The sequence below is a fragment of the Mustela nigripes genome, chromosome 2, assembly GCF_022355385.1.
Source record: "Mustela nigripes isolate SB6536 chromosome 2, MUSNIG.SB6536, whole genome shotgun sequence".
Lineage (NCBI taxonomy): Eukaryota > Metazoa > Chordata > Mammalia > Carnivora > Mustelidae > Mustela > Mustela nigripes.
The window spans coordinates 149,112,178-149,130,460 of record NC_081558.1 but is presented as its reverse complement, the minus strand read 5'-3'; the positions used below and the strand labels follow the sequence as shown (position 1 = coordinate 149,130,460).

General features: G+C 38.1%; 1 long non-coding RNA gene across 2 annotated transcripts in view; it reads left to right on the top strand.

Moving 5' to 3' along the window:
* The window catches only part of LOC132010165 (uncharacterized), an 85,526-nt gene that overhangs the window by 36,760 nt on the left and 30,483 nt on the right, over positions 1 to 18,283 (top strand). The gene's annotated exons all lie outside the window — the stretch shown is intronic.

Below are 18,283 nucleotides of genomic sequence, written 5' to 3'. Positions count from 1 at the left end.
GTGTGTTTGTAAAATAGTGGCCCATTCAAACTAAGTGCTTGATTAGTCTGTTTACATTCCTACCAGAAAAATGCCATTGACTGGGTGGCTTAAACAACATATTCTTATTTCTCATGTTTCTGGAGGCTAGGAAGTCCAAGGTCAAGGTACAGGAAAACTTGGCAAGAGCCTGTTTTCTGATTTATAGTTGGCCATATTTTTGATGTGCCCTCATATGGCAGAAACGGCAAGGGAGTTCTCTGGTGTCTCTTTTTATGAGGACACAAATCCTATTAATGAAAGCTCTACTGTCATGACCTAATTACCTCTCAAAGACTCTACCTCTAAACACCATCACATTGGGGGGTTAAGATTTCAATGTGTAGATTCAGGGGAGGAAAAACACAAACATTCAGTCCATAATAATGCTCAATGAATATGAGGACTCAGGAATTACAAAACAATGACATTCAGCCAGTGTTTCATATCTTATTTTTCCAAATCCATGACCTATGGCCAGCATCTGTACTGATTGGTCATGTCTGAACCTAATTAATTGGTGTTCTTGGTGTACTGGCAGTTGAACGACTACATAGGTAGTGGTATGATGTTGTTAGGCTATTTCAAAGCTAGAAGGGAGGAAAAAAACAAAAACAAACAAACAAACAAACAAAAACACAAAAAACCTTTGTATTATTCCAACTCCTATTCCTACTCCTTCCACTCTTTTACCATATCACCCAATAAGAACAAAGTAATAATACAAAAATCCACTCCAAAAACAAAATGCTCCTTTTGGAGACCATTTGATAGATGTGTTGTCTAAAGAAAAATGTAAAATGTAAACAATAGCAAAAAAAAAAGTCCCCATTTGGTTTCAGAAAATCTTCCCTAAGCTATTAAACTTTTAGTTACTTGGTGTTTGGATGCCAGCTGAGTGCTTTCCATTGTTAACTTTTGGTTGATCTTCTGTCATCTGGAGCAGTTTCTCTCTCTTTCTCTCTTTGTCTCCCTCCTTTCCTCTCCCCTGTCCCCACCCCTCCAGTTTATAGAGAAGATGGCATAACCACTGACTTGCTATGTGACTCCGCCTCCCTATAACTTCTGTGGTCCTCAGTTTTCTCTACTCTTTTGGTAGCAAGATACATGTAAGTGATAACTATTGGGTTTTAGTAAGGATGTTGCCAAATACATAAGAATCCCTAATTCTAGACTAGAATTTAACCTTGCCCAAAGAGAGGTCTGACCTTTGCCCTTGACTTATCTCTAGGTCCTTGGAATGTCCTGTCTAATAAGAGTGTCTTCATTTACCTGAGGGTTTTGAGCCATGTCAGATAGTCTAAAATGTGATTTATGGTAGTGACTTTGGGTCCTACAGTATTAGCTTGCTCTATAAAGAGACTGGAGACTAATGTCAGCTATGTGACAATTGATGTAGCCCAAATAAAGACACCAGAACTTAGGTAAACTTTCCTGGTTGACAAAGCTCTGTGCATACTGTCATACACCATTGCCAGGTGGAGTTAACACTGGCCGTGGCTCTGTAGGGAGTGGACAGCTAGAAGTGCAATGGGTGCAGTAACCTTCCTGACTCTGCTCTATGTGCCTCTTCCCCTGGCTGATTGTAATTTGCATTCTTTAGCTTATAGGAAACTCTAACTGTGACTGTGATAGCTTTCAGTCCTTCAAGTGAGTTATTGAAACTAAGGGCTGTCTTGAGGACCTCTGAACTTTGAATTATTGTTGGCAGTGAGGGTAGCCTTGTGGATTGGGCTCTGACCTTCATACTACCATATAGAGCAATAGAGCATTGTTGAAGTTTGAATTAGACTATATATGTCAGAGCCCTGAGAATAGTGCCTGGTATAGAGTAAATCCCAAATAAAGCAGCTATTGTTATAATTATTTTCTATGTTCTGAACTAATATCATGCTGGGAATGTAGGACCTGAGAAGTTACTCAGTCAGGGTTGTCAAATGTAATAAATAAAAATATAGAATATACTTCTACTATTTTTTTTTCTTAAATTGGTGTACCCAGGTGGCTCAGTGGGTAGAGCATCTACCTTGATTTCAGCTCACAGGGTTGTGAGATTGAGCCCCATGGTGGGCTCAGTGCTCGGTATGGAGTCTGCTTACGTCTCTCCCTCCCTCTCTCTGTGCCCCTCCCTGCCCCACTCTCTCTCCGTCTCAAATAAATAAATCTTAAAAAATATTTTTTTGTTAATCTGAAATTCAAATTTAACTGGGAAGCTTATATTTTATCTGGCAACCCAAGACATAGCCCAACATGTTCATTTTCCGGATAAAGAAGCTGTGTTCACAAAGGTTAAACATGCCAGTATCCATAGTTAGAATGTAGTTTTTCTGGGATAAGGACGCAGATCTTTTGATTCCTAAAACCCCTAAAATATGCTGCAGGTAGAAGAGAAAACCCTTGAAAAAACTAGTAAGGGAATGTAAAAGCTAGTGGCATATAATGAGGGATTGTAAATCTGCACACCTACAGCCAGTTAATTGGGGAATCTTAAGCCATCTCTTGGGTTCTATCTAGGGAGTAAGCACTTGACAGAGAAATTTTAATTTTGTATGTCAGAACAGGCCATTTGAAATGTATTCTCAGTGTAACTCTACTCAATACCCTGATACTATAAATATTTTCCTCATCTGTTTGGAGGAAGTCAGTATTTTCTGGGTATATAGCACATGTACTTAGAATTTTACTAATGCTATTCCTTTATGCTTGTTTAGTTCTTTACAATTTGTAAAGCATTCTTACTTCCATCTTCACAATAATTTGGAAGGGATCTGTGCAGATAGTAGAATCTCCACTTTACAAGTAAGTAAGCTGGGGCTCAGAGGATTTTTGGCATGTCCAGTTTCACTTAGGAGAAGGTATGAGATTTTCCCCCATCTGGTCCAGGGATTTCTTCACTGGTCAACAGTTCATGAGTCTGATGTGCAGAGTGGGATTATAAATGAATTAGAGAACCATTTCCTTCTGTATTAGTCTGCTCTTACAACCAAAACAAAATATATACCAGGTGGCTTACATTTTAGGAATTTACTTTTTTAAAATTCTGGAGGCTGGAAGTGCAAGATAGAGGTGCCAATAGGATTGGCCTCTGGTGAGGGACCTCTTCCTGGTTTGTAGATGGCTACCTTCTTGCTGTGTCTTCATATAGCCTCTTCTCTGTCCACTCACAGAGGATAAGAGAGAGAAAGATGTCTCTGGTGTTTCTCCTTCCTAAAAGGACATCAGTCCGTTGAGATTGGGGCTCCACCCTTATAACCAAATTTAACTTGAATTACCTCCTTAAAGGCCCTATCTCCAAATACTGTCACTTGGAACTCAGGGCTTCAGCATGCGAATGGGGAGGGGCTACCACCCAGTGCATAACACCTTTGTGGCTGAGTTCACTGTTTATGCCAAATAATGTAATGGGAAAGAGCGAAATTTTTACATGAGGCTGATGAAATCCACTCTTACCTTCACTGCCTTACTCCAGGCAATTAAACCTCCGTGAGCCTCCGTAAGAACAATACCTATTAGGGCTATTGGGTGCATGAGAGTGAAACGATATCAATAAAGTGTCCCACTGTATAAATACCTAAACTGTTCAGAAGTTAATTCCCTATCCCTTTTAATGTTATCAGTAAGGAATAAAATGAAATATTGATTCACTTGTATTGATCAAAATATTTGATTTTGGGGAGGAGAATTGTGAGGCCGTTCAATTACGTTTTTAAATAATGCTTTATTCTGCATTGTTTTCATGGGATTTTATCATTTTCAAACAGAATTTGCTTTTAAACTACATTTTTATAGTTTAAACAACCATGTTTTACTTGAAGGATCCCTGTAAAAGTCTTGTCTATGGGTGGTCTGAAACTGAGTGTTTTAGATGAAACTGTTTATTTTGCAGATAATTCAGTAACAATCTTGTTTTGAGTTTCCTGCCCTGGATAGTATTACATTTTACAAACATATGAGTGAGACGAGCTGATGTAAAAAACAAAGATGCTTTCATTCAGGAACAACACAACCTTCCCAGATCATGAGGATCGACTACAGACTTGTCTATACAACTCATCTGACTAATGTCTATAGCACACTTGGCTACGGAAATTGTTTGAATCATCAGCACAGAAATACACAATGCTTATTTTACAGTATGCCACCATTTAGTTTTTGTGTTGGGAAAGAATTGCAGCACCATTTGACCACACTGAAAGCAAAGCCAGTTGATTAGGACCGAGGATTTGGAGAGTCTTTCACTTGATTTTGGACATTAAAAATTTTGAAGTATGAGAAAAGCTGGGTTCATCCCTTCAATAGTTCACAATTTTATTACACCTCTTGCTGTACCTCCTTGGAATATTCAGAAGGAGAAGTCTAGCTTCTAGATACAACTTTTGCTTAGAACATTGGCTATAGATTGAAATCACCTGAGGTTTTTAATATCCTGTCGCTTAATCTAATTAAATCAGAACTTTTGGGGTGGGCATAGATATCTGAGCGTATTGTTTAAAGTTCTCCAGGAATGTCCACTCAAGATTCAACCGCCATCTTAGAAGAAAAAAAGACAAATCCTTTTGACTAGCACAGTAATTTTCAACTAGCTGAACGTTACATCACCCGGGGGAGTAAGGAGAGACTGCCAGTGCCTGGGCACCCGTAGAAAGGTGCTCTCACTTCATTCGTTTGAGATCTTTTTTCTATTCGACAACACCTTCTCTGTATTCATATCCGGAGCTAAACCCAAAGCTGTGTGAGCTATGAGAGCAAAAACAGTAAGCTCTGTTTCTCGCCTCTGCAGATCTCTGGGTGGCATGTAGGAATAGGCTTCTTAGGTTCTATTGTCTTTTATTGAATGCTTTTGCCTTCCACCTCCATACAAAGACTCACATGGTTAAAACAAAGGAAAAGATAAATATGTACTTCCAAAAAGATGAATTGCACATAAAAGAGGAACAAAATACTTTTTTTTTTTAAAGATTTTATTTATTTATTTGACAGACAGAGATCACAAGTAGGTAGAGAGGCAGGCAGAGAGAGAGAGAGGAGGAAGCAGGCTCCCCGCTGAGCAGAGAGCCCAATGTGGGACTCGATCCCAGGACCCTGAGATCATGACCTGAGCTGAAGGCAGAGGCTTAACCCACTGAGCCACCCAGGTGCCCAGGAACAAAATACTTTTAAGCCAAAAATGTTTTAAAACACAACACACACACACACACACACACAAATCAATAACAGTTAACTTGCCTTTCAGCATTTACAGTTCCAGGAACTGTGCTAAATGTTTCTTGTACATTTTCTTTTCTTTTTCTTTTTTTTAAAGATTATGTATTTTTTTGAGAGAGAGAGAAAGTAGAGAGAGAACACATGAGTGGGAATGGAGGAGGCAAAGGGAGAGGGAGAAGCAGGCTCCCCAGTGGCAGGGAGCCCAATATGGAGCTTGATTCCAGGACACCAGGATCATGACCTGAGCCAAAGGCAGACACTAACCAACTGAGCCACCCAGGTGCCCTGTATTTCTTGCACATTTTCTTATTTAAGAATCTAAGAATCCTGTGAGGTAAAGACTACCATTAACCTCATCCTTTCCATGTGAAAACTGAAAGTTTATTTCTAAGGTTACATGCTTTTTAAGTGTCAGAGTGTCAGGTCTGAAATTGACCCTACTTTTTTTTTTTTTTTTAAGATTTTATTTATTTATTAAACAGAGAGAGAAGTCACAAGTAGACAGAGAGGCACACAGATAGAGAGGGGGAAGCAGGCTCCCCGCTGAGCAGAGAGCCCAATATGGGGCTAGATCCAAGGACCCTGGGGGATCATGACCTGAGCCAAAGACAGAGGCTTAACCTATTGAGCCCCCCAGGTGCCCCTACCCTACTTATAAGATAACACATTAGCTTCTTATTTTCATGGATGCTGGTAAAGACGTGAGACTCCTGGGTCAAAGACAAAGGACAGAACAGGCAGCATGGGTTCATGTTCCTGTAGGTTACCGTTGCCCCTCAAATCCCTGGAATGTAATGTGGACATAGATTCAGGTGGTTTTAGTAGGTTGCATGCAACTTTGTTCAACATTTGCCCTGGATGGAGACAGCAAATATAGTGGACAGCAAATAAATATGTTCTCTGCTCAGAAACACGTGGACTATTTCTGTTTTCCAAGGTTGTTCACTATATACAAAGTTTTGAAAAATATTCCCAAATACAGGCTGTCACTGCCTTAGTTGGAGAGAGATGGTGCAGATAGAAACCCATGGAGAATTGTCTTCCAATGTGGAGTCCTATTTTGAGCCCAGTCTGACTTTCATCTGTACTTTTAACTACTTTTCTTTGATAAACTAGAATAAGTAATCAGAAGAGAAGAGACAGAAAGATGAAGTTCAAAGGAGTAGAGCAGGAAACTGTGGAATAATTGTTAAGGTTGGGAGAGGAAATAACTAGTTCCATTTTTCATGTAAAAGTTACTGACTTAGGGATATGAATCACCTTCACCAGAAGCTAGTCTCCATTCTGTTTCTCATTACCTTGATTTTCTGGGGATAATTGAGATTTTTTTTTTAAGATTTTATTTATTTATTTGACAGAGAGAGATCACAAGTAGGCAGAGAGGCAGGCAGAGAGAGAGCTTGAGAGATAGAGGCACCCCAATAATTGAGATTCTTTACTCACGCTCCTACTGCTGGTACCTGGAAAAGTCAATTAAAAAGGTATAGAGATTGAGGGGCACCTGGGTGGCTCAGTGGGTTAAAGCCTCTGCCTTCAGGTCAGGTCATGATCTCAGGGTCCTGGGATCAAGCCCCACATCCAGCTCTCTGGTCAGTGGGGAGCCTGCTTCCTCCTCGCTCTCTGCCTGCTTCTCTGCCTACTTGTGATCTCTGTCTGTCAAATAAATAAATAAAATCTTAAAAAAAAAAAAAGTATAGAGATTGAGTGTTTTCCCTGCTAGAACATCATGCCAGAAGATGAGGTCTTAAAGCTTCCTCTAGGCTAGAATGGCTTTCTTCACAGCATCAACATTGTAAATAAGGTATTATTAATGCATTATTGAACCATAACCATATTGTGGGATTCATAATTGTATTGTTTCTGTGTGAAATATCATTTTAGGCAACCAACCTTTGAACAAACTCTTGGAATGTAGTTCACTATAAAAGGAGAGTATTTCTGTAGTATCAGTTGTTGTTATACACATACTTCTTCTAAAGAGGTAAATTTTGAAACCCAATTTTCAATTGTTTCTGGAATGCAACTTGACTAAGGTGCCATATATCCTCTAGTAACTATATGTGGAAAAATTCAGCAAGACGCTACAAGAAATTATCTTAAATACAACAAGGCTGCATGCATTCTAATATCAATGGATAAATTACCTAAATATATTATATAATTTAAGAGTGGGATAATAGAATATAAACTGAAATGGTGCATACGTTAACATGACATGAATTATATTGTTTTAAGATATAAAGTGTCTGTTCCACAATTTATAGATGAATAAGAAGTTCAGTGAGTGCTTTGCTGGCTTCCTACTCTTATGAGAACAGCCAATAATTATCTTAATATCTCCTGAAATGATCTACAAGTAATTCAAATTGATGACAACTTGAACAGTGCCAAACGACTTGGCAGGAAGACAGAGACTTCTTTGAACACGACCATTTGTGCTGACCTGCTCTGTAACCTGATATAATGTGATTTGACTGATGCAGCATAACATTAAGCATCTAGCACAAAATTGGGAAGCAGCACTCTCTCCAAGCCATCACCATGAGAAAATATGACTCTGAACTGTATATGTTGAAAGGGATTCATTTTCTTCCAGCTATTTGCTAGTTTAACATGAGACCATTGAGTCTGGGTCAACTTGCCTATGTAGATGAGTTGGACAAGCCTAGGGGGATCTGGGGCTCTTCAGCATCCAGAGGTAGTAAACTGGCCAATAGAGGGCAGATGGTTGAAAGCTGAGTTACCTTTGCTGCAGTGCCATTTCTCTATGTAATAATGGCTTAGGGAATCTATTCCTGCATTCTAAATATCACTTTTGTTTTTAGTATCATTAATCCCAACTCTTTTCCATTCCCAACTTTTATTGAAGGTGAAAAGATACTCCTTTTATGGACTTGAAAGTATCCCTGTGACATTCTTGACAATTAGATTACTTCCCTAAATAAACTGACTTAATTTTTGTCAAGGAATAAATCGACATGGTTGTGGGCGTCAGAGATAGCATGGTATCTCTTCTATCCTGTCTCTTACTTGTGACAATGATGACATTTTGTGACCTTTCCATTTCAATGTTCAATGTGTCTCATGGATCAAACTTGTCTATTTGTTACAATCTCCTTTTAATTGACTGTCACATATACTGAATTTTTTGTTCAGGAAAAAATGTTTTATTTTTTATAAAAGATAATGTCAATGTTAGGTATAAGGTTTTTTTTTTTTTAAGATTTTTATTTATTTATTGGACAGAGAGATACAGAACACAAGTAGACAGAGCAGCAGGCAGAGGGTGAGGGAGAAGCAGGCTCTCCACAAAATAGGGAGCCTGATGCGGGATTCAATCCAAGGACCCTGGGACCATGACCTGAGCCGAAGGCAGATGCTTAACTGACTCAGCCACCCAGGCACCCCAGGGATAAGTTTTGAATAGAACCTAATTCTTGAGACCTATTTGCTGGGGCACCTGGGTGGCTCAGTGGGTTAAAGCCTCTGCCTTCCACTCAGGTCATGATCCCAGAGTCCTGGATGGAGCCCCACGCCATCTCTCTGCTCAGCAGGGAGCCTGCTTCCCTCTCTCTCTGTCTCTGCCTGCCTCTCTGCCTACTTGTGGCCCCTGTCTGTCAAATAAATAAATAAATAATCTTAAAAAAAAAACCTATTTGCTAATGGCAACTAATTATAGATAAATATTAAGTGTAAATTAACTATGAACCAATATGAACCTATATGCTACAGACAAAGAGATGAATTATATATAGTCTCTACAATTAAAGAGTTTATAGTCTTGCCTGTCTCAAAAGAAGTTATCAGTTCTCTTAGCTAAATAAATCACTTGATCCTCTTTTTTTTTTTTCAACTTTATTTATTGGTACAAATAGTCAAATGTAAGTTTGCTAAAAGGTGCATGTAGCAGATACCTCTGTACTGCCCAGGTCCCCATTATCTAAGTTAGCAGGCTTCAGCTCCAAGCCCTGTCCTGGAATTGCCCTCAGCTGTCTTGCTCAAGAATATGTCCCCTCCCCAGGGTATCTGGCATCCACTGACTGGGCACTGCTCATGAATAAAAACCCAGTCCTCTTTTTCTAATTCAGGGCAACTCTGTGGGGCCATCCCAGCTCCAGAACTTTCTTTGGAATGTTTAAATAGCTGGTGTAGGTGTGAATTTCTTAAGATTGGGAATACAATCACATGGAACATGTTAGAGTAAACATGTCAATTTATGTCTAGACCTCCCTGAAATCCTACTAAAATGACACCTAAGGAATAAAAAAGATTTAGGGGAAAAAAAAAAAAAACACAAGAAGAAGAAAAAAAAGAATAAAAAAGAAAACTGCAGTAGACTCAAACATAAACAAAATTTGTAAATTCTGGGAAGCTGGTGGATAAATGGTAACTGACATATCAAACTATAGGAATCTTGAATCTATGTCTGCTAGTGGGAGAGTCAGGAAGAACTAACCATTGTGTCCTATGGATGCTTAGAAATGCTGAAGAGCTGATGGTATCAGGTCCCTCAGGACTGGATATAGGATTGGACTGAAAAAAAAAGGAAGAACTGATGAAAGTCTTGAAAGCATCAGACCATTAGATTCCCTTCCTGATTGCACATGATTGACTTTCTCCAACCCATGAAGCCTGGGGTAAAGTTTTCTCACTATGGATACTGAGTGAGACAAGTCCTGAATTGAGGAATACTGACCACACCCAGGGCACGCTGTGATGGGCCACACTACAACTGCAGGAATTACCGGGAAAGCTACATGCTGAACTGTGAGAGCCTTGTGACTTTCTTTCCCTGCTTGGTTCTTAAGAATATTCTCAGTTGGATCATTTCCCTAGGCAAGAGGTTGGAAAAGTCCTTTCTGGGGAAAATGACTAGCCTAAGAAAAAGTCTTATATACTGAATTGGGGGCTGTCAATGAAATTGCTGCATTTTAATTTGATCATGCTATATTAAAGCCCAGCAATTGTCAAGATAATCATGTATACCGAGCTTCCAATGATCATTTTAGTGCATCATTTTTTAATGTGAAGAGATAGGCAAAAATCACTTAACTTTCAAGGAAAGCTTTGTAACAGAGAAAGAAAGTAGAGTAGGGGGAGGGGAAGGGAAAGATGAGAAGGGGAGGATAAAGTCAGAAGAAGCGGAGACAACAGGGACAGAAGAACCCATGTGCACATGTGTGAGCACACTACATACACACACACACACAAACACACACACTGCTATAACCTGAATATTTGTGTTCCTCTCAAACTCGTATGTTGTAACCTAATCTCCAATGGGATGATATTTGGAGGTGGGATTTGGGGAGGCAGTTATGTTGTGAGGGTGGATCTCTCAGGAGTCGGATTAGTGCCCTTATAAAAGAGACCTCGGAAAGCTCTTACATTATGTGAGGATCCAGTGAGAAGATAGCCATCTATGAACCAGGAAGTGGGTTTTCACCAGACAGTGGATCTTATGGCAGCTTGATCTCAGACTTCCCAATCTCTAGAATTATAAACCACCTAGTCTTCGGCATTCTTTTATAGAAGCCTGAAACAGCACTCTCTTCTCTCTCTCTCTCTTTCTCTCTCTCTGTCACACACCCACACACACACACACACACACACAATCCTACCTTAATTAAAACCCTGGTAGTTTGTACACATGAAATATGAACGAGGGACTATAAAATAAAAAGCAGTCAGATAACTTAAAAAGAGCTCCTAGAAATTAAAAAAAAAAGTAACATAAATTAAAAGTCAAACAGAAGAGTTAGGAGATAAATCTTAAAATATTTTCTAGGAAGTACAATGAAAATAATTCAGACAAGTTAAAAAGGATAAATTCAGGAGGTCTGATATTCCTCTAATTCCAGGAGAGAGCAAAGAAAGGAGATGGGTGGAAATGATCAAAATATACGAATCTTCTTCAGAGCCTACAGTTTGAAAACCCATTTAAGGTTTCATCAAGAAATTTCAAGCACCTAACAAAATATATCATCTGGGTATTTCAAATTTCAAGTCCAAACCAAAGAATCTTTAAAACTCCAAGTTTCTAAAAAGACACACACACACAAAAAGTGACATGTAAATGATTAGAAATCATAATGGCTTTAAGTAACATTGGAATCTAGAATGAGAACTAACAAGTTGTGTCCTGGTTGTGTAAATAAAGTTTTATTAAAGCACTGTCATGCCCATTTGTTTACAAATATTCTATGGCTACTTTTGAGCTACCACAGCAGAGATGAATAGTTGCAATAAATATCACACAGACTGCAAAGGCTAAAAATTTAATATCTGGTTCTTTATAGAAGAAAGTTTGCCAACACCTGGAAACCTAGAAGACAAATGAATAATATTTTCAAAATTATGAGAAAATATGATTTATAACTGATAATGCAACCCAGCCACACTAAAAATCAATCATGGATGTAGAATAACAGTGTTTGTCAGACCTGTAAAATCTTGACTCTTTTACCTCCCAAACACCATTTCTCAGAGTGCTGCTAAAAAAGATAAAGGGGATTTGCAAGGAAATTGATTAGAGGAAATTTTAGGATAAAATCTGTAGATCAAATAATGCAATTTCAAGTAGATGGATAAAAGATTTAGTAGGGATAGTCCAATGAATAGATAATGTTGCTAAAACATTGGGTAAATGTGTTTAGAGGAAGTTGGAGCAATTGGGATAAATTGTAGGTAAACATAGATTTTAAAGCAAGTACAAAATATATGGCAAGCATATCTGCAGGGAAGCAAAATTTATACAAGAAAGAAAATGGAGGGACACCTGGGTGGCTCAGTTGGTTAAGCTGCTGCCTTCAGCTTGGGTCACGATCCCAGCATCCTGGGATCGAGTCCCACATTGGGCTCTTTGCTCGGCAGAGAGCCTGCTTCTCCCTCTGCCTCTGCCTGCTACTCTATCTGCCTCTTCTCTCTCTCTCGATCTCTCTCTCTGTCCGACAAATAAATAAATAAAATCTTAAAAAAAAGAAAGAAAGAAAGGAAGAAATAAAAAAAGAAAATGGATCAGTAGCAAACTTAGCAGGTTACCTGTGAGCAATATCTACCTGGTCTAATAACAGTGAATACTAATTTAACCCAAAAAGGTGATATAACCATAACCACAATTGGAGGTTGAGGATGAGGGAAGAGTGTTTGAGTGTGTGTGTGCATGTGTGCACTCAAATATTCTGAATGGCACATAAGACAACTAATATTTCTTTTCCATGCGAGGATTAAATAATTCATAGCAGTATGGTCATGTTATTTTGAAACATGGATGTAAATACACTAAGAAAAAGCTAAAAATAATGAAAGTGGTTACTTCTGAGTGGAAATCAGTTGGTGAGGAGACTCAGGAGTGGGGAGATAGAAGGCAGGAGACAGCAATTTATCATTTTGTTTAGTGTATTTGTTTTCCTTTTTATTTATTTTTTAATTTTAAAGATTTATCTATTTACTAGAGTGTAGAGGGGCAGAAAGAGAGAGAGAAAGAGAGTGAAAGAATTCCCACCTCAAGTAGACTCTCCGTTGAACACGGAGCCTGACATGGGGCTCCATCTCACAACCCCGAGATCATGACCTGAGATAAAACCAAGAGTCCAAAGCTTCACCAAGTGATCCACCCAGGCACCTCTCTTCTTTGTTTTTTAAACTGCAAACCTCAATTACTTTTATAGGAATGAAAGTTAAATCTTAATAAAGAAAAGGGGGAGAGAGAAAGAGAGATCTGAGGTCTAACCATTTAATAATTTGAGCCTATTTGAAATTTTTAAATTTTCAGCTTTCATGTACAAAATCAGTTGTTTGTGGATGATGAAATTTTTTTGGAGTGAAATGTCACCATTTTGTAGATAAAAATTTTCCTCATTTTGATTGCATGTAGCTATTTCAGAACAAAGAAGCAGATCTGAATCATTGAGAATTTGAAAATGGTTCACTTTGGGGCACCTGGGTGGCTCAGTGGGTTAAGCCTCTGCCTTCAGCTCGGGTCATGATCTCAGAGTCCTGGGGTCGAGGCCCACATTGGGCTCTCTGCTCAGTGAGGAGCCTGCTTCCCTCCCTCCCTCTCTTTCTGCCAACTTGTGATCTCTGTCTGTCAGATAAATAAATAAAATTTTTTAAAAAAGAAAAGAAAATGGTTCATCTTCCTAGAAACAGATCACATGTTCAAGGGGAAAGTGGTGAAAATGTATTCTTCTCTAGCAGTCCCAGCAGTTTATAATAAAGACAGTCATTGAACAGATTTTTAGAATGTAAAGCTAACTTTAAGGCTGATGGCTTAATGTCAGAAGAAAGTAATAATCTATAATTGAGAGATGAAGATAAATATAAAAATGATAGATACAAAAATTTGCTCATTAGATTCTAAGACTAATCTGACCTACAATTTGAATATTTCAACATACATTCTTAACCAATGACTGAATGCCCAGGAGCATTAAGAACTGCTGCATCTTTTGTGCACACTTAATAATACACTTCCGTGGGTGATCATAATGCAATGCCTATTTTATGGAGGTTCAATCACATACTTTCCTAAAAAAAATTTTATCTCGGGCTATTGGAACTAAAATCCAAAAGGTCACTTTTGGTTTTTGGTTCTTACTAAATCATAGAAACATGGTAGTGCTCTCAGAACAAATTAGAAATATAATTCATTTTGATGTCAAAAAATGTATGCATAAATTTCCAGAAATATAAGAAATTATTAGAAGTAGGCAACTTCCACTATCCCCAGCTATGGGAGTATCTCCAAGTTTTGGAAAAAGCAAATACAATGATAAAGAATCAAGGGGCACCTGAGTGGCTCAGTGGGTTAAGCCTCTGCCTTCGGCTCAGGTCATGATCTCAGGGTCCTGGGATCAAGCCCCACATTGGGCTCTCTGCTCAGCAGGGAGTCTGCTTCTCCCCTCCACCCACCTACTGCTCTGCCTCCTTGTGATCTCTCTCTCTCTCTCTCTGTGTCAAATAAATAAATTGAAAGAAAAAAGAATCAAATATTATCCATAGATAAAATAATGGACAAGGATAGTTGAGAATCAACATCATACTGTAGAAAAGGCAATTATTTTGGAATATGGTTGTCAGGATTCCTTAGATTTTATTTTATTTCATTTATGATTTTATTTATTTACTTGAGAGAGAGAAAAAGCACAAGAAGTGGGAGGGTCAGAGAGAGAAAAACAGACTCCCCACTGAGCGGGGAACCTGATATGGGAATCAATCCTGGGACTCCAGGATCATGACCTGAGCCAAAGGCAGTCACTTAACCAACTGAGCATCCAGGCACCCAGGATTCCTTACATTTTAGAGTTCCATTCTCCTGATTTTTGTATTTTAAGGTAGATATGGTCCAACTGCCAGTTACTATACTGAGGATTATTCATAAAGTACAGGAAGTGTTTGGGTCAAATGCGTACTCTTTATTCTTGGTTTGAGCTTCTCCATCTGGTTCCCATGTACTCTTCTTACCATGATAAACTTGAAAAGATATGAAGTTGCAAGACTACTCTCACATCTTTCTTGTTTCTTTTTTTTTTAATTTATCCAAAAAGGTTCAATTGGAAATAGTTTCTCAAGATTACTGGGGTAATATTAGAAAGGAATTTGCATAATGAAAAGAAAAAAGCTCAGCAAATGCCCAACACAACCCCTCCATTCCTGCGGCTACCTGACAACCCTCTTCTCCAAGAAATAACCAGCCTAATATTGTATAATTGTTCTATATGCAGCCAGTGTTACAGTGCTCTACTTTTCCTGGAAGGAATGATGGCACAAAGTGAAGATTTATATGAATTAATGGGCAATAACTAATGGATTGGCCACATGTTTGGAAAATTGGAAGAGTATAATTGGAGAAGCAGTGATAAGAAGTTCTAGAAAAAAAAAAAATTAGGTGAATCTCTCAGACTAAGTCCCCAAATGCTCATCTGAGTCTCCATCATAAAGGAAATTCATAAAAATCAGATGGATAAGATGTCCACTCTGATTTTCAGCCAGCCATTTAACTACTGCCATTCTAATGTTTGTTCTATGAGCTTATAAAGAAAGTAGTCATGTTGGCAGGATAGACTCCATGCTTACATCCAAGAGCACATACTTTTCACCAAGGCCAATGTGGTGATTATAACTACTGGGAGTCCAGTTTTCAAGAAAGCAGCCACTAACCTGGGGTCTTAATATAATTTTGTACATCTGTGACCATGGTAGCACATTAATGATGCTTGGAACTGCTTGCTGTTTATATCCACTGGTATAGATATTGTTCTGAATTTGCATTTGTTTACTCTTCATGTCATGACTCTGCATATTGATGAAATTCCCAATACCCTGTAATGATGTTCTTTATTTCATTATGTTTAACCAAGGTATTTGGTCTAAACTAAAAAAAATAAAGCGAAGTCTCATGTCCATAGAATTAACTGGAGTCATAAAATAGTTTAATAAACTATTAAATATTCAGTTATGATTCCACTTGGCACATGTTATACAAAGTGTGATTCCCTAATGTCAGAAAATATGGATTTAGTAATCAAGAAAAATATGTGGAGGGGACTGATGTTCACTTTATGACACTATGACTCTTGCCATTCAGGTTTCAGTTTTGTTTCCATTTGAGGGATGTTTCCACCAGGGAACAAAGCAATGCGTTCATTGCACTGGGACTACCAGACTACCATGTAGTAATTTTGTCTTTGTCATGGAACTGAGAAAATTGTAAAAAACAAAATTATGGCATTAATAGGGTTATTTGCCCTGCTTATATAGGGGCACTAGGGTCTCTGCAATATGGTGGGGACAGGAAGATGGATGGTAGGAACCTGGGAGACTATTTGGGGTATCAACTTGTTTTAGTATGGCTAGAAGAAACAGTTAATGTAAGAATATTACATTCCTATATATACAATACTGTCAAGCACGGAAATCTCTCAGAATGGAAGTTTGGATTGCATTATAAAACAAATAACTTCTACCAGCTGGGATACTAGCTAAAGGCCATGAGAATCTGTAGAAGAAAGAAATAAGAAAAAGCTTCATGACCAGTAGCAGAAATTATGGGATTAACCTTTACCATTATTTTCTTCCTTGTGTGTTACATACCCATCTCTCCATTTTAAATCAAAATCTCTTTTTTTCCTTCATTTATCCCACTATTTTATAAAAGATGATTAAATTTTCCATTTAGTTTCTAGGCTATAAAATATTGAGATCGGATTATGAAGGAACTAGAAGAGGAAAAGGACAATGACAGAAACTGAACTTGGATCTGGATGAACTTTGATTGTCTCTTTGGGAGAATTGATGAATTTTGTCATACAGGAATATTGTTGGCAGTGTATATGTGACTGTTCAGATATACAGATATTGTGTAGCAAAGATGTGGGCTATAGAAGAATTTTTTTCATTGTTAATACAGCATATATATATATATATTTTTAATTTTAATCAGCCTCCTATTCACTCTTAAATAATTAATTCTTCTCTACTAAATATGGTCTTGTGGGTCTGTTTTAGTGTTAATAACTCCCCTTAGCCAAGGGAGAGCACATGACCCAAGAGAGGTGACTTGGATGCCCCAATCTTGGTCAGTAAGGTTGTACTTGGAAATAGATTTCATCAATGGTGGTGGTATTGTAATAGCTTAATTTTCTATGTTATAGCCTGGTTTGTTTCCTACACAATTCCTGCACTAGACTTCCTACCTTCAAACTGTGTTGCAAGAATTTTTCTTTTTTTTTTCCTTTTCTTCTTCTTCTTTTTTTGTTTGTTTCAGTAGTATAATTTAGTGATTCATCACTTACATAAAACACCCAGTGCTCATTACAACAAATGCCCTCCTCAATGCCCATCACCCATTTAGCCCAAGCCCCACCTCCCCTTCAGCCACGCTGTTTGTTTCCTAGGGTTCAATGTCTCTTATGGTTTGCCTCCTTCTCAATATTCATCTTATTTTATTTTTCATTCCCTTTCCCAACGATCCTTGGTTTTGTTTCTTAAATTCAACATATGAGTGAAATCATATGGTATTTGTCTTTCTCTGACTTATTTCACTTAGCATAATACCCTCTAGTTCCATCCATGTCATGACAGAGGGCAAGATTTTATCCTGTTTGATGGCTGACTAATATCTATATCTTTCTATATCTTTCTACCTGTATCTATCTATATATCTATATGCCATATCTTTATCCATTCATCATTTGATAATGATGGGATCTTTCCATAGTTTGGCTGTTATTGACAATGCTGCTATAAACATCCAGGTGCATGTACTCCTTCAAATCCGTATTTTTGTATCCTTTGAGTGAATACCTAGTAGTACAATTGCTGGATTGTAGGTTAGGCCTGTTTTTAACTTTTTGGGGAAACTTCATACTACTTTCCAGAGTGGCTGCAACACCAGTTGGCATTCCTTACATGCCCACCAACACTGCAAGAGGATTCCCCTTTCTTTACATCTTCCCCAACATCTCTTGTTTTCTAAGCTGTTAATTTTAGCCATTCTAATAGGTGTGAGATGTATCTTGTTATAGTTTTGATTTGTATTTCCCTGACGACGAGTGATGTTGAGCATCTTTTCATGCGTCTGTTAGCCATCTGGATGTCTTCTTTGGAAAAATGTTTATTCATCTTTTCTGCCCATTTATTAACTGGATTATTTGGTTTTAGGGGGAGTTAGGTAAGTTCGTTATAGATTTTGGATACTAGCCTTCTATCTGATAAGACATTTGAAAATATCTTCTCCCATTCTGTCAGTTGCCTTTTAGTTTTGTTGATTGTTTACTTTGCTGCACAGAAGCTTTTTGTCTTGAAGAAGCCCTAATAGTTCATTTTTTCTTTTGTTTCTCTTGCTCCTGGCAACATGTCTAGTAGTAAGTTGCTACAGTCAAGATGAAAGAGGTTACTGCCTGTGGTGACCTCTAGGATTTTGATGGAGTCCTGTGTCACATTTAGGTCTTTCATCCATTTTGAATCTATTTTTGTGTGATGATGTAGGAAAGTAGTCCAGTTTCATTCTTTTGCATGTGGCTTTCCAATTTCCCAACACCATTTCTTGAAGAGACTG